Source organism: Myxocyprinus asiaticus, chromosome 25 (genome assembly GCF_019703515.2).
Source record: "Myxocyprinus asiaticus isolate MX2 ecotype Aquarium Trade chromosome 25, UBuf_Myxa_2, whole genome shotgun sequence".
Taxonomy (NCBI): domain Eukaryota; kingdom Metazoa; phylum Chordata; class Actinopteri; order Cypriniformes; family Catostomidae; genus Myxocyprinus; species Myxocyprinus asiaticus.
In genome coordinates, this window is record NC_059368.1 from 21,990,410 (window position 1) to 22,017,553 (window position 27,144).

Here is a 27,144-nt window from a genome sequence, read left to right on the forward strand (position 1 = left end):
ATGAACGAGCTGGAGAAGACTCAGTATTCAACAAACGGACAGCAGAAGACAGACAGCAGCGGATCCAACACTTGCCCAGCTTATGCAAAACGGGAGATGAGTGATGACCAAACAGGGGCAGTTATCACAATGACACATACCCAAGTGTTGCAGTCCAGCCCCAGAACGGGCGGTCACACGACTGTGACACACTCACAGGTGACATATCTGAGCCTTATTATACACAAGAGCATGGGTGATGATTGTTTAATCATAATCAGTCACATGATGGGTGTGACAAATCACTTTTACAGGGAGGTGACAGCTTATCCTGCTACAATCATAATGTAATTACATTACCTGTCATCCTGAGCATAGTAGATGTCATCTCTGGCAATATTGTTGAGCAATGTCAATCAAATCAAATAAAATCCCTTTATTGTCACTCAACCATATACACAAGTGCAACAGTGGGTGAAAGTCTTGGGTGCAGTTCCGAGCAACACAGCAGTCATAACAGAGATGAGACATATACCAATTTACAATAAACATCAGATTTACACAATTTACTTATCTAATATACACATAATTACACACAACACAATATACAAATAATAATATACAATGTACAGTGTACAACACACATAATATAGAATACACACAATATAGAATACACAGTATACAATAAAAATAGTATATATAAAATATACAGTAGGTTGTATTGTGCTGTATTGACATTCAGGCTGTCGGTTGGTAGTCAGTTGCCAGTGTGTTGTTAAGAGAGAATATAATTTATGACAGTCCAGTGTAAGATTAATAAAGTTCAGTGCTGATGTATATTGATCGTGAGAATTCAAGAGTTCAAAAGTCTGATTGCTTGGGTGAAGAAGCTGTCATGAAGTCGGCTAGTGTGGATCCTGATGCTGCGATACCGCCTGCTTGATGGTAGCAGTGAGAGCAGCCCATGGCTCAGGTGGCTGGAGTCTCTGATGATTCTCCGAGCTTTAAAACTTGAAGTTGCTGACTCTCTCCACTGGTGCTCCATTGATGGTGATGGGGCTGTGTTCTTCTGTCCTGAAGTCCGCCACAAGCTCCTTGGTCCTACTGTCGTTGAGGGAGAGGTTGTGCTCCTGACACCAGCATGTCAGAGTGCGCACCTCCTCTCTGTAGGCTGTTTCATCATTGTCAGTGATCAGACCTACCACCGTCGTATCATCAGCAAACTTAATGATGGCATTGGAGCTATATGTTGCCACACAGTCATGTGTGTACAGGGAATACAGGAGTGGGCTGAGAACACAGCCCTGCAGGGCTCCAGTGTTGAGGGTCAGTGATGAGGAGATGTTGCTGCCCATTCTAACTACCTGGCGTCTGCTTTACAGGAAGTCCAGGATCCAGCTGCAAAGCGAGCTGTTTAAGCCCAGAGCCCAGAGTTTCACATCACGCTTGGAGGGCACTATGGTGTTGAATGCTGAGCTGTAGTCTATAAACAGCATTCTCACATATGTGTTCCTTTTTTCCAGGTGGGAGAGAGCAGTGTGTAGTGTAGATGCAATGGCATCATCAGAGGAGCGGTTGTTGCAGGATGCAAACTGCAGTGAGTCCAGTGAGGCAGGCAGCACAGAGCAGATGTAATCTCTGATTAGTCTCTCAAAGCATTTGCTGATGATGGGGGTCAGAGCAACAGGACTGCAGTCATTTAAGAAAGTGATTTTGGATTGCTTTGGTACAGGCACAATGGTGGATGTTGTAAAGCATGTGGGGACCACAGACAAGGAGAGGGAAAGGTTGAAAATGTCCATAAAAACACCAGCCAGTTGGTTCGCGCATGCTCTGATGACATGACCTGGAATGCCATCTGGACCCGCGGCTTTACGGATATTCACCCGTCGGAAGGATCGGGTTACATCCGCTACAGAGACAGAGAGTGAACTAACCTCTGTAGCTTTGGCCTCGAGAGCTCTCTCTTCGAGGGCGGTGTTATTTCTCTCGAAACGAGTATAAAAAGTATTAAGCTCATCCGGGAGAAAGGCAGCGGTGTTTTTATTCCCTTTGAAGTCCGTGATGATATTAAACTGGCCATTGGATTGCATTTCTCTGTATGTTTAAATATATCCTCAAAAAACAGGAGTTAAAGTTTTACACAAACACTGTGATGTGCCATGTTTGTTTGTGGGCAGATGAGTCACATATAACTATCCCATTGCCACGTAACCCATTATGCCACCATCTGGTTCTCAAATCAGTGGAAAAGCGCAGCCAGTTTAAGATAGGCTCCAGATTGCCCCGGCCGTGAACCAGCCGAGCACAGACTCAGCACAAGAACCATCGCCATTTTGGTGGAAAATGGCTATCGGAGTACCACCACAGGGAAAGGTGAACACATTTGAATTGATACAAAAATGTCTGATCGAGGTAACTGTTTGTCAGCAGTTCAGCAGATTGGGGTCTATTTCAGGGTTCATTAACTTTCAGAAGCGGCATGTTGATTCCCTGCGTGATCATGTTGGTTACTGAAATTCCGGTGGGAGGAGTTTGTTCCATGTAAATACTACTTTTGATTGTATGAGGGTTACTGGGTTCACTGACTTTTCATCGTCATGGCATGAGTTGAAAGACTGGATACAGCTTTGCACGGACAAGGTTGTTAAGTGATTTTATCACTGTAGTCTTGTGTTAACATGTTATATGTTTACGTCCTGTGCCTGTACTTTTGAAAAACATTGTGTTTTGTGTAAATGTACTAAATGTAACACATCAATTTCATGTTACTATTACAGATTTTCACTTTGATTTACAGTTTTCATGCTAATGGCTAGTGCACTCAAGTATAAGTATTGAGGCAGGACTGTTCTGTCCCAATTAATCAAGATTGCTGGAATAGATGTATACCTAATGCCTTTGTGGTTAACTTCATACACAATCAAGTCAGACTTTGTGTTTCAGAGAATGGTATTTGCCTTGAAAATCCTGGTTATTGTAGGAACAGTATGTGTGTTAGGAATGAAATTAAACTGTCCACATTCTAGGTCATTGTTATGTAGGAATTTTATAATGGAATTAGCCGCGATCGACAACCATTATAAGAAAGCTAAATGACAAATAACTTGATTATTTGTCTGAATAAAATTCTCCACCATTAAAATTGCAGTATACAATGTCTCGTTGTATCTGCTCACAATTTATATTGTAAGGAATTAGCTTTAATAAGGGAATTATGATTAATTAATTTATTGGAGTAATATTATTCTCATGGCTTATTGAAAATAACATCACACACATATTTTAGGTGTGAGCTTTGAAGCAAGATCTTTTAAAATCATGTGACAAGATTATTTATCAAACTACACCACAGTCAAATTATCTTAGAATACACTTTATTGCTAATCTAAACATAAAAACGAATCTAATACATACAAACATGAAACAGGTTGGTGAGTAAAGTGACAGAATGTGAAAGAAATGATCAGTACAGAGAAAATGAACTTTATGGAATCTATAGACAATGCCTTAAGAACCATTTATCCTTCTTTGAGTCTAAATTGATTTGCAGTCAGATTACTCAAAGTATTTAAATAATACACCAGCACTTTCAGCAAAAGTCTGGAGATGTATTTGCGTGTTCCCTGCGTTGCTTGGTTCTTTGGCTCTTTGTAGAAAGTCCGTTCAATCAGTGTCATGGACTCTGTTATGATCGTGGATAGTTGTTGTCTGTTGCGTTGATGGATGATGAGGTGGGGCTTTGAAGCAAGGCCTTCCGCAAGGAAGACTCGCGACTCCCGTCACGTGTGTGAACCGTAGAGCAGAGAGTGAGAGGCTTCCTCAGGACTTTGTGTCCTGCGCTTCCTTGGACTCTACATGGCACGGAGGCTGCAAGCCACGAGGACAAGTGCGCGGAGGAATGAGGAGCAAGAAGAAGAGAGAAGATGGAGAGAGACGCATTCCTCCTTGGTACGAAAGTTTTGCGTTGAGATTGGCAACACCTCAAAGGCGTCCTGAGCCAATCAGAAGTGTCTTTTCAGAGTCACATGGTCAACTGGTCTGTCCTTTTCAAAGTTGATTTACAATCCTTTGTGTGGAGGATTCTCAAAAATGTACCACTCAAAATAGTACATGTTTAATCATTAAATTTTATATCTTGAAAACGGTGCAAGAGACATGACATTCGTTGTCATCAACATTCTCTACGTAAACAAGCAAGAATTTACATACTAAATATGACATACTTTCGTGAATATTCCACGTGTAAGTAACAAAACATGAAAATACCTGAATAAAATAATACTGGTTAATTCATTGGTTATTCAACATGGATAATACATTACACGTTATGAGAAACCTGATTGTCAGGGTATGTTATCAGGTTAAGTCTTGAATAGTTACCATTCTTAGTAGAATGACATGAATAACACAAGATTAAAGATTATAATCATTGATTTGTCAGTTATAAGTGATTACAAATCACTACACATATTTTAAAAGGTACATCAGGCCATAATCATTAATTTGTCAGTTATCAAATTGATCACAGGTCATAAAGTCATTTTCAGAATGATCTAGCAAGGCTAACTACTGTGTACATTTTGGGTCCAAATGCATTCTGTACATTTTATAGGGTTCACTCAGCAAAGTACTGTGAGTTTGTGTGAAATGTTCCTGGATTAAGATGAGTCCTAGTATTACAATCGTGCTAACACGAGGGTCTTTACAAGGATACCTGCTTTAGCTCTGTGTCTTTTATTGCCCATGACCTCTGCCTTTGAAGCTGTGGGGTTTTCCAAGTGTGTGTTTAGACAGATCTGCCCTTGTATCTCAAGATGATTAAGTTACGCAGATGGTCATCCTTATCTCATTTAGCTGGGTCATGCCAGACCATTTTGTCAGTTTCTTAGTTTATGGCTTTTGAGGAATTTCCAGGGGCCTCTGAGCGTGGAAATTAACGATTCTCCAGCCTATGAGATCCTACATTATGACAATACAGTATCTACACAAAAAATTGGAAGCTTTGTCTTTGTTTTAGCATTATTGATTGTGGTGAACCCATCATTGGAAAGGCATCTTTTTCATCCAGAGCTTTCTCTGTGCTTAAAATTACCTTAAAAGGCAATTCATGTGGGTTCATGAGCAGGATTCTTAAGAAACATGCTGCCATGGCAAACTTCAGTGTTCTGTACAATATAAGACACACAGTGTTTTCCACAAATGGGTGTATCAAACAGTCAAAGCAGACATGTGTAACTTAGTCAAAACCACAGCTTTTTGTCATTTTTGTTGGCTCAGAGCTGGATCAGTACAGTTTTACTGCTGTAGCTTACAAACTGTGTTGCTGGAAAAAATTGTAGTATTAAAGCAGGCCTCAGTGGTGCCAAAAAGAGAAGGTTTCCAGGCAGAGTAGAGTCTTGACCTACTAACAAAACGTCCAATCTAGCATGCTATCCAGCCAGATGTCAACCCTAGAGTTTCTTTGAATGTGTTCAGTCACCTATAACTACTCACATGCCACTTTCAGACATTGATTTGCAGAGTAGGTCACAATTCCTCAAACTTCTGGGCTACAAAGGCAACCTTTCTTTTTCTCTCTCTCTCTTACTTTCAAGTTCTCTAATTTGCCCAGGTGTTAACTTCATTTGGCATGGACACGGCATGCAAGAGTCTGCATGAAAATGAGAGAGAGGGAAACTTGACTTCCTTTCGTTTATTTGTCTAATTTACTTCACTCATTGAGAAAGCGAGGAAGCTATGTACCCAAACAATCATTATCTATCTTTCATAAACCGACATTGGCTGTTTGCTTCTGCGTGATTTAACAGGAATACCTGTTGCTTTCTCTTTCTCTCACATTTCTTTTCATAACTGGTTTCCTGAAAGCGCTTTCAATACTAAGATTAGTGTTGGTCAAATCTACCTTGTTTGTTTCATGGTGTGCCAAAGTAAACGTTTCTTAAACTCATAGAGAGACCACTAAAATGTGACTGTCATTTTTTCACCCCAAACAGGTGTTTCTTAGCATGATACGCCGCCATCCTGTCCAATTTTGCCAATCCTGATCCAAAGATATCAAGCAATGCTGGATTGTTGTTTTTTCCCCCAATGATTATTTAATTCAAAACATTGCACTCACCCTGTAAATACATGTGGAACTGCCTTTTTTGCAAGAACTGTCAGACAGCCCAAAAAAGACCTACAGGTGTTATGGCCTATTTACTTAATGGCCACAGACAGAATTTAAATTACATTCAGCTCTCACTTCAGATGCTTAGGTATTTGAACAGAGAAGGAATCTGGTGATGTTAAACACATTTTTATTTTATGATATTATTATTATTATTAGTATTGTGGTTGCCATGTTGTGTGTTTTTTTCTTTTTTTTTTCTTCAAAATGGTATGAGATCAGGCACTCTCCCTAATCTAACTTGTTTTAGAGTATTATTTATTGCTAAAGTGCAGCATAATTTATTTGTGGTGTACGGAAGTCGCGCTTGTCACCTTGCACGACCCTTAGTTTCTGTTGACCACGTGACTAGCTTTGTCGTGCTAAGTAGCATTAAGGCATGTCCAGCGCCAGGTATGGTATTTAAACCATTGGATCCATAGTCATCCAGGAGAAGCAATCTATCTACAGGAGTCTGCAGTTGTGTGTAAGTGTGTTTATTTCATTGTTTTACTTTGTTGTAGAGTGGTATTCATTGCTAGACTTGTGCTGTTTGTTTACTGTCTTGAACTTGTGCGGTTTGTTTACTGTCTTGAACTCACGTCGCTTAAATGTAGGTTGGTGTGTGCGCGCAATATTGTTTTGACTTGTCCCAGGTTATTCACTGCTAGATTTAGTGTTGGTTGTCCAGTGTGTGAAACTAACGTGGTTTTTAGTGTCTATAAACAGTGCTTCACTTGTTTTAGAGTATTATTTATTGCTAAAGTGCAGCATAATTTATTTGCGGTGTACTGAAGTAGTGTCTGTTGACCACGTGACTAGCTTTGTTGTGCTAAGTAGCATTAAGGCGTGTCCTGCTTTTTTCATTGAATGGCTCATTATCATCACGTATATATTTGACTTGAATGATGATGCGGAAGCGGCAGCGGAAGTGGTAGCCCTTGTGTGAAGCCCTCCTCGTTTGAAGACCTACTTGGGTAAAGACCAGCGAGTCTACCTGGGCGAGTCCACCGAGCAAGGACACCGACAAGGCGCCACTCACCATAGCACTTAAGTATCTTGTTATTGTGTCGCTTTTCTTATTTTCCTTCTATATACCAACATGTCTACTTCATGAATAACACATGTCTTCAAGCACATCCCTGTTATCTGTTACAGACCGATTACACGATATCGATGCAAGACCAAATGCAACCCACACAACCTACGGCCACTTTGCACTTCAGCACCTGCTCTGCTCTCTTTCTCAGTGGGACTCTGGAACTACCAGTCAGCTGTGAACAAAACTGACTTCATTCCAGCCTTTGCCACGCAGTCCACCCTCAGCATCCTGGCACTGACAGAAACATGGATACATCCAGAGGATACAACAACAGCTGCTGCTCTCTCCAACAACTTCTCCTTCTCTCACACCCCTCGACACACCGGTAGGGGTGGGGGAACAGGTTTGCTCATTCATAACAACTGGACTTTTTCGCCACACTCTTCCCTATGTAACAATACTAGTTTTGAATTCCATGCTATTACTACAATGCAACCCACAAAAATACATGTTGTTGTCATCTATCGCCCTCCAGGTCAGCTGACAAACTTTCTTGAGGAGTTGGATGTCCTGCTATCCTCCTTGCCGGAGGACAGTAGGCCACTTGTGGTTCTTGGTGATTTCAACATACACCAAGACAAGCCCCAGGCCACTGAACTGAATACTCTCCTGGCCTCATTTGACTTGGAAAAACTACACACCACAGCAACTCACAGATTGGGCAATCAGCTGGACCTCATTTTTACACATAACTTTACCAAATCAAATACTCTTGTTACTCCTTTACATGACTCTGATCACTACTTTGTTCAATTCAACATGACCCCTCCCATCTACATTAAAACAGACTCCACCTTTGGTTTTCTTTCACCGTAACCTCCGTTCCCTTTCACCCTCTCGCCTTTCCACTGCTGTCTCTACCTCTCTTCCTGCTCAAAATGTATTTACCACGCTTGATGTAAACACTGCCACAGACACACTAAGCTCTACTTTACCAACCTGTCTAGACAACATCTGTCCTATCTCCTCTAGGCCAGCACGTGCTACACCACCCAGCCCCTAGCTGTCTGACGTCCTTCGTGAACATCGGACTGACCTCAGGGCAGCTGAGAGGAGATGGCGGAAATCTAAAGATCCAGCAGATCTAGGTAAATATCAGTCTCTGCTTGCAACTTTTTCAGATAACGTTATATCTGCAAAAACCTCCTATTACCAGAACAAGATCAACAGCACCACAGACACTCGCAGCTTGTTTAGAACATTCAACATACTTCTCTGCCCTCCCCCTCCACCACCAGACACATCACTGACAGCAGATGTCTTCGCCACATTTTTTACTAATAAGGTTACAACCATCAGCAATACATTCTCAGCACCACACCCTGTCAAACACCTGTATCCTGTATGCAACTCTTCTGTCTTTATGTTCTCTCCTCTGACTGACACTGAGGTCTCTCTCCTCTCCAACCACCCCACCACCTGTTCCTCTGACTCCATTCCTTCTCACCTTCTCCAGGCCATTTCTCCGTCCATCCTATCTGCACTCACACACATAATTAACACATCTTTACTTACAGGCACTTTTCCCATTACATTTAAGCAGGCTCGAGTAACCCCGCTGCTGAAGAAACCTGCACTTAATCCCACACAAATAGAACACTACAGACCAGTCTCTCTCATCCCATACTTTCTTTTAGTAACTTATCCAACACTATTCTCAAGCATACAGGCTTATCTTGTTTAGTTTCAGCAAGTACAGGCAGAAGGCCATTTAAAATTGAAACACAGTAATATACTGTGCAGGGAAAACAAGTATTTTAGAGCCATTATGAGAAAAAGCACACGTTAAAATACATGTGACCCAAACACACACAAATACAATTCAGCAACATCATGGCTTTGCAATGGCTTCCCAGTTACATCATGCACAGCTCTGCACCATACATACACTCAAATCATTAAAATTCTTTCTTAGTTATATCACACTTGGCAAAAATCCAGCTATAACGCATTAATAGCATTCTTCAGGTTTGATTATACATTAGAAACTGATGTAAACTCAGCCACCCCCTCAAAATCCTGGGACCCATCCAGATCTTTCTCAGACATCATAGCAAGAGAAAAAACTACACCTGTTTAGTCTACGCAGTCGACACAGATCTGATACATATGCTGGTACAGTTGTTGAATTTTATTAGCTGATTCTGCACATCAGGCCTGCTTGAGTCCCACAGCTGTATTCTGGGCTCCACCTCACTGCTGCTGAATCAGATGAGATGAGATAGGTTGTATCCCCAGACCTGTAGAAAGAGAAGACAAGCTCGATTGTGTGTCTTAAGGGTGAAACTAGGTAAAAGTATAATTGCAAACCTGCAGTGCGATCACTCAACCTTGGCTAATCATGAAGGTTTTGGAAAAAATAATTGCATAGTACAAATTCTGCAAAATAACAAACACAGAGAAACTGGCCTTGAACCTTGAGTTTAGTGAGTCATTTTAAAGATGCTACCCAAGTGTGCTGGAAATGGTTTTCCATACGCTTTGTTTAATGTATAGTGCCTCAATGACATTTAACCAACTGCCCCCAAACTGTGACATTGTGTTAAACGTCCCAAATTCTAGTTGTATTATCACCTCTCAGATGTTCCTGGCAAGATCTAATTCACTTTGTGCCTGAGGCCTAAAAGTCTGGCCCAAGGTCATTCTGAATCCTCAAATACTTTGAGAAATTATTTAAAGGCAAAACAGGAAAGACCCACTAGAGACTTGAAAGAACATACAATATAACTCCTGATAGTGCTTTAGGTTGGTTACCTTGAAGTGGTTACCTGAAATGTGATTACATTAAAATGGTAATATGGAATTAAACTAGTATAGAGCAGTGTGTTTCAAAATGTTTAGGTATACTGAATGCTTTGTAAAACTAGTACAAGGAATAGGGGTGTTATCACAAACTACTTACTTCAAGCTACCCATTTATGAAAATTTGAATAAAATTAGTTTAAGTGAAGGTATTGTTAGTAAGAAGCTGAGTTGACTGTTACACAAATATAACTGTTATAAGTTCAGGGAACTGACTGGCATGACCATGTATTTTTATTTTTTTATTTACTTTATTTTAATTATTTATTTATTTTCCTTTACCTGTACTTCTTGTCTTTATGACTCAGTGTTGTATTCATACATTGCTGGATCTGTGTAATTTGGTACATCTTATTGAACATTTACATTGAACCTTCAGTTGTTCAATAATAATGTTTTTTTTTTTTTTTTTTTTAAATCCACAGTTTTAGCACAATGTGTGGACTTTTAAGAAGGTCCCTTACCACATCCTTCACACAGTATTAGCGCATTTCAGCACAATGTGTGGACTTTTCAGACGACCGGATGAAAAATTTCCAACTTGTATCAATGTTACATCAACGATCTGAAACCACTTCGCCGTAACGCCATCTGACCAGCTTACGGGACAAATCATATTGTAATGTTTACATCCTGCAGTCATTTGCATTAATGCTAACGCTAGCATGCTAACTTTGGCCATAGGTTTTTTTAGACATGTTTTATTAAAGAAAGACATTTATTGCTTATGCAAAAATGGGTGTTGGGTTATATACTGTACATTTGTGGAAAAGTATTTGCCCCCATCCTGATTTCTTCATGTTTTTGTGTATTTTTTATACTAAATTGTTTTAGATCTTCAAACGAGATATAACATAAAACAAAGGCAACCTGAGTAAACACAAAATACAGTTTTTAAATATAGATATATATTTTTTTATTGAAGCAAAAAAGTTATCCAACACCTATATCACCCATGTGAAAACTAACTGCCCCCTTAAACTTAATAGCTGGTTGTGCTACCTTTAGCAACAAAAACGGCAACCAAATGCTTCCAATAACTGGAGATCAGTCATTTACAGTGCTGTGGTGGAATTGTGGCCCACCCTTCTTTGCAGAACTGTTTTAGTTCAGCAACATTGGAGGGTTTTCGAGCATGAACTGCCCTTTTAAGGACCTGCCACAGCATCTCAATCGGCTTCAAGTCAGGACTTTGACTAGGCCACTCCAACTTTAATTTGGCTACTTTTGAGCCATTCAGAGGTGGACTTACTCTCCTATGCTTTGTATCATTGTCTTGCTGCATAATCCAGTTGCGCTTGAGCTTCAACTCACGGACTGATGACTGGATGTTCTCCTTTAGGATTTTCTGGTAGAGAGCAGAATTCATGTTCCCTCAATTACTGAAAGTTGCCCTGGCCCAGAAGCAGCAAAGTATCCCCTCACCATCGCACTACCACCACAATGCTTGACCATAGATAAGATGTTCTTTTTGTGGAATGATGTGTTTGATTTACGCCAGAGGTAACGGGACCCCTGTCATCCAAACAGTTCAACTTTTGACTCATCAGTCCACAGAACATTCTCCCAAAAGGTTTGAGGATCATCAAGGTGTGTTTTGGCAAAAATCAGACAAGGCTTAATGTTCTTCTGGGTTAGCAGTGGTTTTCACCTCACCACTCTTCCATGGATGGCATTTTTTGGCCAGTGTCTTTCTGATAGTGGAGTCATGAACAGTGACCTTTATTGATGTGAGAGAGGCCTGCAGTTCATTGGATGTTGTACTTGGCTTTTTTGTGACTTCCTGGATGAGTCATCGCTGTGCTCTTGGAGGAATTTTGGAAGGTCGGACACTTCTGAGAAGGTTCACTACTGTGCCAAGTGTTCTCCATTTGGAGATAATGGCTCTCACTGTGGTTCTTTGGAGTCACAGAGCCTTTGAAATAGCTTTGTAACCCTTCCCAGACTGATGTATTTCAATCACCTTTTTCCTCATAATTTCTGGAATTTCTTTCAACCTTGGCATAGTGTGCCAAGTGAGTGGGTGAGAATTTTTAGCCAGCTTCATGCTGCTGAAAAAGTTCTATTTAGGTGTTATTTTATTGAATAGGGCTGGCAGTAATCAGGCCTGGGTGTGTCTAGTCCAGCTAAACCCCATTATGAATGCAGTTTCATATATTTGGGGGTTTAGTAACAAATACTTTTTCACACTAAAACAATTTAGTTTGAAATATACACAAAAACAGAAGAAATCAGGATGTGGGCAAATCATTTTTCACAGCACTGTACATGCATGATTTGAACTAGGGCAGACAGATAGGAGTACTAGTCAATAAACAAAAGAATTATCGTTAGAGGCACATCAGTGTGTCACAGGTGTGAATGGTTTAAAAACTGCTGATCCATCCACACATGAACATTTCAAATATTCGCCATATGTCCCTGCATTCCAAACAGGATAAATGAAGGGCACTTCTAAGTGAGAACAATCATGATAGCCATGCTGTAAGATCGCTTTAAACAAAATTTCCAAAAAAATGACTTAAAAGTTGAGTTCCAAATAAACAATATTTTTAGCCACACACCATTCAGCCTTCCAAAGCTCTTGGTAATTCTTCAAAGGGAATAGGGCATAGAGAATCACTTCTGAATGAAACACACCCTGTATTGTTGTTGTTGCTCTTCTTCTTCTCTGCTTTGTGTTGCATTCGACCTCCGGGTTCAATACACGTCGCTCTGTACCTCTGTTTCTCGGAGCACGCGCATAAAGCCAAGGCCTATTGCGGTTTGATTGATGCATAGACATGCTAAATGGAACAGAACTACAATCGCATTTCTAGGTCGATTTTGCAAAAACCAGATTGGTAAGATTTCAGTCAGACTAATGCATTTACATGACATTTTAAAAAGACTAATTGGTAATGCTTTAGATTACAGCCCGCAATTTACAGTGTAAGTACACCGAATTTACGTTGTACCTTTTTTGTATTAATAGTGTAACTACACAGTACGTACTTGTAGGTATAAGGAAACAATATGCAAAGTTTGGGGAATAAAGGGGTAACAACCTGGAAAATTGCAAATAATTTATACTGGAAGTATTTTATAACTAAGGGGTAACTATTCTAATATTACATGATATATGACCTTATACTATGCTAAACAACAATCTTACTTTGAGAGCAATTAAGCAAGAACATACACAGCATACCTATTTGTAATAATAGTGTACCTACACATATAGGCTACTGTAGGTATTTTTTTAACTACAGGGTACATACTCTATTATTACAGGATACATGAGTTACCTGTAACTACATGGAACAAGGGGGTAACAAGCACCACTTCAATTTACAGCCCACAAATGTTGCACTTACCTTATAACTACATGGAAACGGGGGAAACAAGTTGGATCTACACTGTGACAACACGGAACAATGGTGTATTTACACAGTAACTACAGAAAAATATTTTGCAATAGTTCTAATTTTGCTTGCCATATTTTCCCTAGTTGCCTTGCCTAGTTTTAATTTTGCTTGACAACCCAACTAAATCCTCTACTCTTTTGCAATAAAAAAAAAAAAAGGGGGGGGGGGGGGGTTGGGGTTGGGGTGACACGCAGCTGAGATGGACTTTCATAAGGTAAATAGCCTACATTGAAAATTCTAAATAAAATCATAGCAGAAACTCATTAACTCATTTCCCTAGATTTCAAATTTTGTTGTTCAGTAATCTCCGTCAGGTATCCTGTAATAATAGAATATGCACCCCGTGGTTAAAAAAAAAAAATACCTAGGCCTCTATATATATATATATATATAGAGAGAGAGAGAGAGAGAGAGAGATAGATAGATAGATAGATAGATATAGATAGGTATATATAGATATATATTATAATATAATACCTATGTACTATTACAAAAAGGTACGCAGTGTATGTTCTATCAGGAAGACTTGCAGACTTGAGTGAAATTTAAGATGACATTTATTTGATGAATATAGAACAGAAATGTAATGTCTCTCTTTGGTGTAAGCCCCATCTTGCGGTCTGAAGAAGTTGTACTCGGAACCATCATATCCTGCCGGAGATAGGAGGCCTACCCCTGTGCAGGATGGGACTCGACAGTTGGTGGTGGGGTGGTGGAGGTTGCCGTGTTAGCACATCTGAAACAGCAATGTGATAGAATGTGAGCAGACTTATAAAGCAATGGCTTACATGTGATTGGCTAGGAGTTACAAGTTGTGCTCAAAAGTTTGCACACCCTGGCAGAAATTGTGAAATCACCGTCTTTTTCCAGAGCAGCATGTATTTCTCCTGAGGTTAACTGTGGGTTTTTCTTTGTATCCTGAACAATTCTTCTGGCAGTTGTGGCTGAAATCTTTCTTGGTCTACCTGACCTTGTCTTGGTATCAAGTTTGTTCCATTTTCCACTTCTTAATAAGTGATTGAACAGTACTGACTGGCATTTTCAAGGCTTTGGATATCTTTTGATATCCTTTTCCATCTTTATAAAGTTCCATTACCTTATTACACAGGTCTTTTGACAGTTCTTTTCTGCTCCCCATGGCTCAGTATCTAGCCTGCTCAGTGCATCCACATGAGAGCTAACAAACTCATTGACTATTTATACACAGACACTAATTGCAATTTAAAAAGCCACAGGTGTGAGAAATTAACCTTTAATTGCCATTTAAACCTGTGTGTGCCACCTTGTGTGTCTGTAACAAGGCCAAACATTCAAGGGTATGTAAACCTTTGATCAGGGCCATTTGGTGATTTGTGTTACCATTATGATTTAAAAAGGATCCAAACAACTATGTGATAATAAATGACTTCATATGATCATTATCCTTAAATAAAAGCCAGTTTTTTGCATGATCAGTCATATTTTCAAAATCAGTGCCAAAATTTCACAATTTCTGCCAGGGTATGCAAACTTTTGAGCACAGCTGTACCTAGCTAATTGTGCGATGATGTACAGCTGCTAGACTTCCCGCTAGAACTACGCTGCGCTTACATTTCTTGTTAAATTGCTCGCAAACGTAAGATTGCTGTTTAGCATGTAATATTAGAATAGTTACACCTTAGTTATAAAATACTTACAGTATAATAATTTTTAATTTTCCATGTTGTTTATCATAGTAGGTCATACATACCACGTAATATTAGAATAGTTACCCCTTAGATATAAAACACTTACAGTATAAATTATTTGTAATTTTCCAGGTTGTTACCCCTTTATTCCCCAAACTTTGCATATAGTTCCCTTATACCTACATGTAAGTAATTTATAGGTACACTATTATTACAAAAAGGTACGCTGTAAATTCGGTGTACTTACGCTGTAAATTGCGGGCTGTAATCTGAAGCGTTACCGACTCATTTTTGCTTTAGTCTGACTGAAAAATATCTTAAACTCGCTAAACTCATCGCAAAAATGCTGCAAACTTGCCACAGATTTCCCACTCATTATTTTCACATGCAAATGAGCTTGCGATTCGCCGCAAATCTACCTCACCGGTAGTGGTAAACCTGCTGCAAACCTTTGGCAACAATTAAGAGTTTGCCATGATGCTCATTTTCATGTGAAAATAATGAGTGGTGAACTTGCGGCAAGTTTGCAGCAAGTAAGTTTGCCAGAACTCTCAAATTTTGTAACGGAGAATTTTAAAGTGCATGTAAACAAGAATTGCATACCAGTGTGGATCAATGTGGACCAAATTATTCGACAGGCCTTTGTGTGTACATTTTAGTGAGTCATCCTTCATGTTTTGTACTTGTGGTCTCCTGTGGGGGTGTATACTAAGAATTTAAGTGAAATGTGAGAGTCATAGACAGTTATAGAGTTCTATTATAGATATAGATACTAATTCTATAATTAAAGGGGCCATCAGCTTTAAATGTGTCACATTTACATTTCTGGTGGCTGCATAACACTGTTCTGTAGGCTTTTATTTCCCCACAAATAGATATGTGGACAATAATTGTTATATACTGTAATATATATATATATATATACTGTATACTGTATATAAACCTGAAACAATTTTTTGTGATTAAAACTTTTAGTTACTAGTTTAGATGATTAACAGGAAATTCTGATATTAGTTATTAGTGCCAGGGATACATAGAGAAGTCAGTGGAATTTTCCTTTTTCCTGACTGAAGCATTAGTTCAAGTACATTTCCCACTCGACTTGGATCTTTACATAATCTCTGCTGGAAGATGTGTTCTCCCATTAGGACTGTTACATTTAAAGCCTTGTTTTTCAATTTAAAATTTAAGTGAGTGCTAATAGATCCTGAATCTTACACATTGGTGTATATCAAAAGTAAATATGAAAAACTCTTTCTTGGCCACAAGACTTGGCCACATTGTTTTAAAGGAAGAACAAGGAGACATGGAAAAATAAATAATGGAAAATTCAAAACATTTTTGTCCCAAGAGAGTGAGACTTTCCACCTGATGAATGAAGTGTCATCACATTCAGTGAGAGAAAGATAGACATACTGCATTTGACCTGATTTTGGAGGGTCAAAGGTGCATTCCCCCTGAAAGTCAAACAATGCTAATGTGTGGACATCACTTGTAAATATTTATGAATGACCCTTTTTTTTAAACTCTCATGAAGCAAATGGATCTGTCAATTTTAAAGCATGGCTTTTATTTTTTATGTTGCCTGTACAGCTAAAGCCAGAGACAAGGGAAAGGATTATATAGATGGAGTGGATTACATGGCCCGTTTGGAATCTGGAGTTATCTGGCAGATGTGTCTGGCAGACACCCATTTGCACCCAGTGTCTTATTGTCTGTGTCAGTGACGGAGCCCCTGAGAGCAACATTGTCTGTCTGGGCATTACTCAAACTAAACAGTGTGCTTATAACTTCACTGTACCCACGTCCCACGCTATGGGCTAGTCAGAGGTGTGCAAAAATCAAAGCCCCTGAGTTCCCCCTCAGTCTCAACAAAGTTCGTCCTTGTTCTTCATGTACTGGAGCTGAAAGACTGTAGGGTGAAACTCAAGCAGTGAATGTCCAAGAACAGAGTGTGAGAAAGACGTACAGATAATATTTCCTCACTTGGCTGCCACACATCCTCATGAGCTCAAGAGAGTTGTAAGAAGTACTGAACTGGCCACATGGTTTAAAAACATCTCTTAAAGGTGAAGTGTGGCATTTTTTTCAATCTTAAAATACTTTCCCTATTCCATTTTAATATGCAAAGACAACTGTACTAGTACTGTATGTAAGAAGGTTGATTCCCCAGAAAAGTATAAACAGTGTGTCTCTTTGATGCTATCAAAAGCTTGGGGGCAGAACTGTCTGTTGATTGACCAATGGAAGACGGGGGAGTGCTTGGGAAACTTATTTGAAGGAAATCATAATTTTTGCAATTTCATTTGGTGCTGGAAGCCATAAATTACACACTTCATTTTTAAAACCACAATGTTTTTTTTTTTGTTTGTTTTTGTTTTTTTCATCTTAGGGCCTCACGTTAGAGTTTTTGTCCCTTTTTCTATCAGGTTTTAACCTATGACACTTGGGTGAGAGTTACGTAAAATTTGCGTGACCTGAGAGTTTGTGAAAAGAAGGTCTGTTTCTGTTTAGGATCCCCCTTTGTTTAAAGTGTTTGTGTGCTTTGTGTGTATAGATGTGTTATGGTGCTAAAAGACTGAGATTTATGCTCTGAAAATAGCTCTGAATGAAGTGAAGGTTTAGAGTTGGACACAAAGTTCATCATATTCTTGATAGCTGGTGGCAGCTTGGTCAGCAGATTTCTCAGTGCTGGAGACTTTTTAATGTTTTTTTTTTGTTTTTGTTTTTTTTAATGGTAAAATAAATAGGAACAAATGTGAAATTAGAATTAGAGTACACGTTAGCATGTTGTAGCAACCTAATGGTGTGATACTCTTAATATCATATTTAATTATATACAAAATGTAAACTTTTTTATTGATTTAAAAAAAAAAACTTTTTATTGATTTAAAAAAAAAAAAACTTTTTATTGATTTGTTTATTCTCAGTATTTAATAAAATATAAGTATATAATCTTAACTAAGAATGCAATTGCAATGCATAGTATTGCCTTCACTGTGAAGGATACTATGAGAAGTTGCCTCAGAATCTGGCGTAAATGAGGTATCTAAAAAGGCAGAATAATTAGGATGTCTTCATTTTGGAACAGCTTTCATTTCAGGAATGCATCTATGATGCCTTAAAATGCTGCCTACTCAAAAGGTTTGGAACAGTTTTGGAACAGAGCAATGTTGTACAGATAAATATGGCATTAATTTGTGTTCGATGGTTGGCAGTGTGTACAGATGTAAGGTTTAGGGAGTAGTCACAGAGGGTTCACTGTGTTGATAAGCACTTATGTGACTTTTATATTAAAGCAGGGGGTCCTGGTGCTCCATGGCGTGAGTCTATAATTGGCCACACTGAGGGTCTATTCACTGACTCTAGGCCCAGAAAGTTCCAGTGTCAGCCTCAGCCATGGGCATTTCAACACCTTTTATTTTTGAACATTCTGGAATGTTGAGAAAGCCTCTATGGGCAAGTCTTTAAAGGTTGGAAAATCCATGTTCCACCTTGAGTCCCCAAGTCTGTTTCAGAGTGGAGTTCCCTCACCCCACCTACTGTACTTCCATGAGTCCATGTGATTGTTGGAGATTTCAGAATCATTGAGACAAGTACAAACACTCCCAAACAAGAGGTGTAGATAAACACAAAAACAAAACTCACAGTCACATTCAAACATGTACACACACTCTAAAGGAACATACCATTTCTTATTGACTCCATGGGCCCTATTGTTAGAGTGCTAAACCTTAAGTGCAGTGCTTTGCCATCTGTCATATGCACAAAATCAGTGGGCATGGCCATGAAGTTTTGATATTTTCATGCAATTATGCACAAGTGCATTGGTGAAATTGTATGTACAAACAGCTAATAGGCTGAGTGAAGTGCAATTTAATTTTTTTAATTGTTTTTTTTTCTCCGGTTATTAAACTGTCTGCATCATATTATATAGTCCATTCCCTTACAAGCAACGCTGATAAAATAGAAGACAGTCCATTCATAACAATTAGGTAGTTTAATTGCGTTGTATGTAATGCATTAAAAGAATTGAAATACCATTTGTTATTTTGCACAATAACTGTCCTTGCTGTTTTGTCTGCCATCGTTCCAGTTACGGTGTTTAGCAGTGAAATACTACAGAGGAAGTTTGTGCTGCCTTCTGCCTCCAGACTGCAATGTATGTTCCCACTGGCCTGTCTCACCTGCGGTCTTGACAGTGTTAGGGAACACTTAAAACATGTTTTGTTGCTATACTATTGTTCATTGTTTTGTAATGTATATTTGTTTCTCTGTTAAATGTTTTGTTTAATTTCTATACAGCATCCTTGAACTTTGGAAAGGTGCCAAAAAAACATATTATTATTAATATTATCTACTGACACACAAATCATGTTTTTAAAAGTGACTGACAGCTCTTTAATATCATTTGCTGGTGGAATTCCCAAAATGCTAATGCAGGAACTAATTTTACACTTTGACTTTTAAACCAGGAGAAGTCTACACTGTGTGATTGTTTTTTTCCCTTTACGATTGTTGCACAATTGTACAATTGCACAGAGATTAGACGTGCTTCTCAAACGTCTTAACACAATGACCTATTTCTCAGTACAATAGCAAATTGCGATCTGTTTGCGTTCATACACCCACAGAGAGCACAAACACTCCCACCCAGACCCAATGCATTGGCACAAAAATGGCTCTTAGCCATTCACCCTCGGGGGGCCAAAAACTGGATAAGACATACTGTAGCGCACTGTCATTGCCAACTGTGCTGTGCCTAGCGTGCTCACGAAAAAGAGCTTCATGACTCTCAACCTTATGCTCATGATCTGTGAGAGTTCTGATTACAGACTTGAGTTACCAATGCCATTGTTGAATTGCACTGTTCACAGTCAGCCATAATTAGTTTATTCTGTAAGCTATAAAGATATTTTACCAAGAAAAAATAAGTTGCATTTGGCTGGCCATGTGATGTCACCATGGTGCCCTCTATGTGTCCCCATCAGCTCCATATAAAATAAAGCAGCTTTTATTTGGCTACTTGTATGACTGGATCACTTCGTCTCAAGTGAGTGCAAATTTTAAACATATTTTTCAAAAGTGCTATTCATTTCTTAAAGGTAAAACATTTAATTAATAAATATTTACTGAGTGCACCTATAAAGGATGACTTTCTTAACCATTTTTCCATTCACCAAATTTCCTTCTCCAGTTTATTGCAGGAGGGTGATGAAAGTTTTTATTTGACAAGGCTTAAATGATTAACATTCTCAATGAGCTGTACAGTAAAAACACACTTATTCTTAATTCAAATATGTCATTGACATGATACATGTATAGTATTTCATAATGAATATACTACTTTACTTAGGGCAAAGGATGTCTTTTATCAAACCATTTAGTTTTTACATTTTGGTGAGAGAGGGGTTTTAAAATTGACACTCTGCAAAGAAGCTCACTCACTGATGTTAGGTCCTAATGACGTCTGAAGTGATGTTAGTGTGCTGCATGTGTGTTTGCTCTACACTCATTCTCACAGCTCACTGTTGACTTCTCTCACCATAAACCCACAAACTGCTACACGCATACAACCCTCAATACACAGGTCAGACTCAAAATGAGAGAAAGAGAGAGAGAGAGAAGGAATGGGAATAGCTTGTCCAGGTAAGTTTGTTCATTTGATGGCAATCCATCCACAGGTTACTGTAAAACATCTAAACATCCTTAAAACAAGATAAATTAACTTGAGAGGCAAAAGTGTGTAGGATAAGTAGGGTTGGGAATCATAATGAATTTTACGATTCCGGTTCCAATTCCTCTTAATGATTCTGGTTCCTTAGCGGTTCCAGTAACAATTCCAGTAATTCTTTTAGTAAAATTATTTTTCTCATTTGGAAATGAGAAATGCAATTCTTATTGCATTTACTACCCTCTGCTGTCTGTTACCAAATAATGAGATCAGTTCAGATTTCTACAGAGCAGAAATAACCAATTAGAAATAAATTTGATGGCATATTTAATGAATTCATTTATTATTTTATAAGATTCCACTTGTTACAACAAAACTCATGTATCTTTAATTATACATTGTCATATGAACAACCAGTCAGTAACTGCCCTGCTTGATTTAATAGAGACACAGGTCATCATTAAATAAACAGTAACAGTTCCAGAGACAGTTTAGACTGTGTCATATAGCCTAATGTTGTACTTCAGGCTTGTGAGACTTCAACAGTTCTTAATTAATTTCGAGTTGGACATTCATAACTTGCACATCAGTATAAGATTACTTGTATACCAGACTATAAATGGAAGCGCTGTATGTTTTGCGCTGTAGATTCAAAAGAACCAGCTCATTAGAATGGTTCTTTTGGGATAGGACTATACTGGAAGGACCGGAAATTTTGCACCGTAAACTCCACCTATGCCGGTCCCAAGCCCAGATGCAAAAGGAGGAGGGTTGGGCATGGGGTTAGTAGCTCCACCCTGTAAAAACCTGAAATGCTACAGAAACGCAGACAAGAGTTTTAAAGGACTTTTCGGCCCTGGGAGTAGATGGATATCCAGCTGGAGGTAGCATGAAGCCCAGTGGTGAAAGCCAGATTAGTCTGGGAGCCACCGGGCTGATGACCATTAACTCAACCAGGACTACCATTACCATCAGGGCAAGGAATGTCAGGACCATAGTAAGACCTTACAGGTAGCTGTTGAGAAATTACAACCTTTCCATTCTAGGAATCAGCGGTTCTGGCCAGAAGAGGCTCGCCACAGGAGAGCTGCTGCTATTCTCAGTTCACGAAGAAGTCATGCCACACACCCAGGGAGTGGCCCTGATGTTATCCAGAACACCCCAGGGAGAACTCATTGGATGGGATGTGCACAGACAACAGATCATCACAACCTCCTTCCATACTAAGAAGCAAAGGATCAACATGGATGTCATCCAGTGTTATGCTCTGATAAATGATAGTGACGAGGAGGACAAGGAAGAGTTCTACAGCAGACTGTCAACCATCATCCAGAGATGCAGATGCAACATCATCATCAATATGGAAAACTTCAACGCCAAGATCTGCAGTGACAACAGGGGCTATGAGGAGATTATGGGACAGCAAGGTCTGGGAGAGTTGAACAACAATGGGGAGAGGTTTTCAAACCTATGTGCTGCAAACAATATGGTCATAGGAGGGAGATTCTTTCAGCACAGAAGAATACACAAAGCCACTTGGGTGTCACCAGACCTGCCAACAGAGAATCAGATTGACCACGTGTGCATTGGGAAGAAGTTCAGATGAATTCTTCAGGATGTGCACGTGAAACGAAGAGCAGATGTTACTTCAGACCATCATTTCTTGGTACCCTGGTTGAAGCTGAAGTTGAAAAAGAACTGGATAGGGGAGAACAACCAACGCCAGCGATACAGCACAACGATTTTGAAAGATAACGCCAAGTTGCAAGAGTTCAAGATCATGCTCTCCAACAAGTTCCAGGCCTTGCAAGAGCTGTTAGAGGAGGAAACAGTTGATGAGAAGTTGCTGGGAGTGAAGGAAGCAGTTACATCAACATGCATGGAGATGTTGTACACTAGGAAATACAACCACAAAGAGTGGATCTCAGCTGAGACAATGAAGAACATTGAGGAGAGGAAAGTGAAGAAGGCAGCAGTCAACAACAGTTGCACACGAGCGGGTAAAGCCAAGGCTCTGGAGGAGTACAAAAAGGCAAACAAGAGCATCAAGAAAAGCAGCAAGGCCGATAGGAGAATGTACATGGAAATACTGGCAACAGAAGCTGAAGAGGCAGCTCACCATGGAAATATGTGAGTCATCTACGTGACCCTCAAGAAGCTGTCCGGAAAATTAAGCCAGAAAGACCAGTGAAGGATAAACAGGGAAAGTCGATACCCGACGTGGAAGGACAAAAGAACAGATAGAGGGAGCATTTCGAGGAGCTGTTGAACAGACCAGCATCACAGGACCCACCAGATATACCCCCTGCCAACAGCGACTCACTAATTGACTGTAATGTGCACACCAAGGAGGAGATCCTATAAGCCATCAAGCAACTAAGGAATGGTAAGTCTGCAGGACCAGACAACATCCCAGCAGAGGCTCTGAAAGCGGAGGTCGAGACCAGTGTCGAGATGCTTTACCCCATCTTCAGGAGGATCTGGGAAGAAGAACATGTTCCATCAGAATGGAAGGAGGGCTATCTCATTAAGCTGCCAAAGAAAGGTGACTTCAGTTCTTGTTCTAATTACAGAGGGATAACACTGATACAGTATCAGTCCCAGGCAAGATATTCAACCAGGTTCTCCTCAACAGGATGAAAGACAACATCGATCCTCAGCTCCGGGACCAGCAGGCAGGCTTTCACAAAGACAGGTCTTGCATCGACCAGATTGCAACACTGTGCATCATCGTGGAACAGTCACTTGAGTGGAACTCGCCTCTTTATGTCAACTTTATTGACGACGAAAAAGCATTCGACAGCGTGGACAGGCAGGTCCTCTGGAAACTGCTGAGGCATTATGGAGTGCCAGAGAAGGTTGCCAACATAGTCAGAAATTCCTAGGTATGATCTGCAGAGTGCTCCATTGGCGTCAACTCACTGACACCTTCCAAGTGCAGGCAGGAGTGAGGCAAGGATACTTGCTATCGCCTTTCCTGTTCTTGCTGGCTATCGACTGGGTCATGATGACATCCATAGCCCAAAAGTGAAACGGGATCCAGTGGACACCTTGGACACAGCTGGATGATTTGGACCATGCAGACGATCTGGCCCTTCTCTCCCACACCCAACAACAGATGCAGAAGACCAGCATGGTTGCGGAAAACTCAGCACGCCTGGGCTTTAACATCCACAAGGGGAAGTGCAAGATTCTTTTTTTTTTTTTTTTTCGTTTTTGATTTTCTCCCCTTTTTCTCCCCAATTTGGAATGCCCAATTCCCAATGCGCTCTAGGTCCTTGAGGTGGCGTAATGACTTGCCTCAATCCGGGTGGCGGAGGACAAATATCAGTTGCCTCCGTGTCTGAGACCGTCAATCCGTGCATCTTATCACATGGCTTGTTGAGCACGTTACCGCAGAGACATAGCGCATGTGGAGGTTTCACGCTGTTCTCCGCGGCATCCACGCACAACTCACCACGTGCCCCACCGAGAGCGAACCACAGTATAGCGACCACGAGGAGTTTACCCCATGTGACTCTACCCTCCCTAGCAACCGGGACAATTTGGTTGCTTAGGAGACCTGGCTGGAGTCACTCAGCACGCCCTGGATTCGGAAGAGCAAGATTCTTAAGATCAATGCCACTGTCAACAGAAGCCCCATCACACTAGATGGCGAGGCGCTAGAAGAGGTGGAGGACTTCACATATCTTGACAGCATCGTAGATATGAAAGGTGGAGCGGACGCTGACATTAGAGTATGGATTGGCAAGTTGAGGGTAGCTTTCCTCTAACTGAAGAACATCTGGAGATCAACTGACCTGAACATCAACACCAAGATCAGGATCTTTAACATGATCGTGAAGCCTGTTCTACTTTATGGAGCGGAGACCTGGAGAACCACAGCCACAACCATGAGGAGAATCCAGACATTCATCAACACTGCCTCAGAAGGATTCTCTGGATTCGCTGGCCCGAGACAATTAGCAATAAAGAACTATGGCAGCGAACAAAACAGCAACCAGTGGATGAAGAAATACTTAAAAGACGCTGGAGATGGATCGGCCACACCCTCCAAAAACCTGCTTTCAGCATCACACGGCAAGTCCTCACCTGGAACCCACAAGGGAAGAGAAATCGAGTCCGACCAAAAAACAGCTTGCGCCGTGATATAGAGGCAGACATGAAGGAGATGGAATACACCTGGAGACAACTTGAGAGACTGACTCAGGACTGGGATGCGTGGAGAGCTCTTGTCGGCGGCCTATGCCCCAGGCAAGGCCAAAAGAGATGACCGTATGTTTTGTGCTGTAGATTCAAAAGTACCAGCTCCTTTGAATAATTATTGCGGGAATCGAACTATACTGGAAGCGTATATGTTTCGTGCTGTAAATTCAAAAGAGCAGGCACTGATAGAGCTGTGTGTTTTACGCTGTAGAGTCAGTAGAGGGCAGCGCGGTGTTCCAGCCACATCTGCGCAAAATTGCTTGCTGGAGAACCGCTAACGGAACCATAAGTCAAGAAGATCATACGATTCTGATATTTTTTAAAGAATGGAACCTGTTCTGAACAAGAACCGGTTCTCGTTTCCCAACCCTAATAATAAGCAGTGTCTGAATTGAATCAGAGTTCTTGGGGGGTCCCCTTATACCATTTCCTATATAATTTTCCTGGGACTTGGCATGGATCAAAAGCAATTTTTGATGTTTTACTTAATATAATTTTTTGGGTGTTTTTCCATTCACCGCCATTGTTTCCTCATACAAGAAAAAAAAAAAAAAAACAGGATTTCAATCCATAGAATACAGGAATCAGGAATCCGAATTTTGATTTCATGGGGTCTTTAATATCTCATGCAATTTTACTTCTCAAGTCAGTTTATCTTGTTTTAAGTAAGCTTTGATATTTTTACTGCAAAACAAGATAACATTTTTTATATGATTTTGAAGACAATTATTATTTTTTGGAGAGCAGAGTATAACATGCCCTAATCTTAAGGTCTCCCTGGCAGGCTTATCCTTTCATCTCATTCTCTTTCCATCTTGCTGTGTCTGGTCCCTCAGCCTCTCTCTGTCTGAGTAAGCACTGGGCCGTGACCTTCGCTCCTGTCAGAGGGAAGCAGAGGAACCGGTCAGAGAGAGCTGGCAGATTCTTAGCCTGCACTGCTTTCCAGCTACTGTTGCAGAAGAAAAACAAGACTCTGGAAATAAAACCAGACAGACCCAAGCGCCTCAATAACTCACAGCAGGCCCTGCTGGGAATAACATAACAGAAAAAAAGAGCAAGAGGGCGAGACAGAGGCGAGGCTTGATAACATATTATAAGAAGGAAAACAGCAAAAAGTGTTTATGTTTTAAGAAGTTCATTTAGCAGCATTTAGCATAAATTTGGCAGCCATTTTAACAGCCAACAAATTAATTTTGACATTATGTAAAGACAATAATGTCATTGATTGACAGGTACAGACAAATTCAAAATGAAAAGCTAAATTAACCAACTGTGTATTTAAGAAACTTTGGCTTTCCGCTCTGCCAGTTGCTTCTAATTTGCATAGGTACCTTGAGATATTTCCTATGTATGTCATTGCTTTAATCATACATAAACAGAGGAAAAAGTCAGCACATGCTGTATAGAAGCTATAGTACAAAAAGATTCTGTCATCATTTGCTCACCTGGCTGCATGTTGTTTCAAACCAGTATGACTTTATTTCACACGTGGAAGACAAAAGATGTTAGTTAGCCATAGTCACCATTCACTTTTATCACATTATTTTTTCTCCATACAATGAAAATGAATGATGACTGAGGCTGTCAGTTCCTGACATTCTGCCTAACATCTCCTTTTGTGTTCCATGGAAGGTAGAATGTCATACATGTTTAGAACAACATGAGGGTGAGTAAATTATGACAGAATTTTAATTTGTGTGTAAACTATCCCTTTAATACAGCAAAGGCAAACAATTGTGGAACGTATGATGTATTATTCTCTTTTCAAAATGCTAACACACATTCACAAACTCAGGACTTCCAAAATTACTGTGTATGTTTGCAGGAGTAAGAAAAAAGGTGTTTCTAGCAGATATCTCAGATCTGTGTTTGAGTGATTTGCATGGTTTGCGTGGCCTGTTTGGGTGTCAGTAGTAGAGTCTCGCTCATGCTATGGCACGGTATGTTTGTGCAGGTGTGGAACGGCCCATAGGAGGAATTTCCTGCCTTTCGGAAGCTCAGAGCTGTGTGCTGCGTGGCTAGACTGCTCTAACGACCCAGCACTGCTCACACAACCCTCACTGAGCACCTCCACACCATTCACTCAACACTTCCTCACCTTTAACACAGGTCAGAGGTCACAGATGAAACTTCTAGGCTGCCTCTGTGATCTGTAA

General features: G+C 40.1%; 1 pseudogene; it reads left to right on the forward strand.

The window, feature by feature from the left end:
* LOC127415624 (uncharacterized) lies at positions 1-27,144 on the forward strand (annotated as a pseudogene).